The sequence below is a fragment of the Fundulus heteroclitus genome, chromosome 23 (assembly GCF_011125445.2).
Source record: "Fundulus heteroclitus isolate FHET01 chromosome 23, MU-UCD_Fhet_4.1, whole genome shotgun sequence".
NCBI lineage: Eukaryota > Metazoa > Chordata > Actinopteri > Cyprinodontiformes > Fundulidae > Fundulus > Fundulus heteroclitus.
Genome location: NC_046383.1, coordinates 1162742 through 1164412, shown reverse-complemented (window position 1 = coordinate 1164412; position 1671 = coordinate 1162742).

Here is a 1671-nt window from a genome sequence, read left to right as displayed (position 1 = left end):
CTAGAACCTGATTGGTCTGTCTCAAAACTCAGACGCTGACTATTCTCGAAAGTGCCGCCATCAGTAGATGGTTTCGTACAAGTTCGTTGGAAACTCGATGTTTGACAAGTTTTTGCAACTTAGTAGTTATCTAAGTATTATATTCATTTTATTGGGCTGTTTGATAATTAAAGTTGTGTTTTACTGCCAAGTTTTTGACAAATAGAGGGAGGGCGGGCTGGTGTTCAGGGGCTCTGCATCTTTTCTTTCCTCTTTCGGCTTCTTCTCTCTCTCCCAGCTTCCATTGTTCTTTGAACCAGGCTGAAAAGCTGCTTCCGGTTTGATTTTCAAAATAAGTGTTCCGTATTTCAAATTAACCTTTGCTTATGAAATTGAACCGCCACCATGAAATCAGCTCTAAATATGACGTTCGTGGTTTATTTTCTGCTTAGTAATACTACATCTTATTCAGAAAATGTGTGTTATAATGCATATTTAAAACAGCATAAATAAATTTAAAACGTAGAACAGTAGGAGACTCCTGGGTTTGTTTTTACACTATGCCTGCTCAAATGACCTATGGTGACTTGCAATAAATGCCTAAGTTGTGCTTTGAGCTTTCACTTTTTTCATTAAAGAAAATAAAATTAAAATAAATCTGCATATTAATGGGATTTTGTGTTGCACACAATGACCCAAGCAGCATATAACTGGGAGGGGAATTACATGGGTTTTGAAATTTGAGCACTGCAAACTTTCATTGCCACTAGCCCCCTTTACTATAATACCCCTGAATAAAATCCAGTGCAGCCAAATACCTTTATAAGTAAATTGCAATATTGTTATTCCAACTGTTCTGTTGCCTCAGAAGTTTCATGGGGAATATTGATGAACAAAAAGAAACATGAAGACAAAATAACACACCAGACAGATTAGCTTGTGGAGAAGTTTGAATAGCTGTAAATAGGAAGAAAAAAAAAACTATAGTACATAAACTACATAAGTTTTGCATTTTTAGAAAGAAACAAACATACAATGTCAGAATTAAAATGACAAAGATTCTCTGCTCAGAAGAGAAAATTTAATTATATGGCCTTGACACAAAAAAAAGGTGTACAGGTACATCTAAAAATCCATTACACCATGTAATAGAAGTGCAGGTTGCTCTAAACATGGCCTTCAGGTCATCTGCATTGTTTGACCTGGTGTCTTTTGTCCTGCTCTTGATTTCCAACTGAAACTCAAACTATACCTTCATATGAAATGAGCACTTTGGACCACTGAGTGGTCAAGTTTTTTTTTCTCTCCTTAGCACAGGTAAGATGCTTCTGACATTGTCTCTAGTTCAGAAGCGGCCGGAGATGTGGATTGTGACATTTGTAGCCCATGTTTAGGTTTTTGTCTGTGTGTTGGGGCTCTTGATGTGCTGACTTCAGCCTCATTCCACACCTTAAAAAGCTTCCCCAAATTCTTTAAGGGATTTTGCTTGACATTCCTCAAGGCTGTGCTTCTTCCTGTTGATGGTGCATCTTTTCCTACCACAAGTTTTCCTTCCACTTAACTTTCTATGAATATGCTTGAATACAGCACTCTGAACAACCAGTTTTGTTTTAGCAATGACCCTCAGTTGCTGGTCAACGACTGTCTTCTGTCTTCCCTGTGACAATAGGCCATAAAATGGCCATTACATAA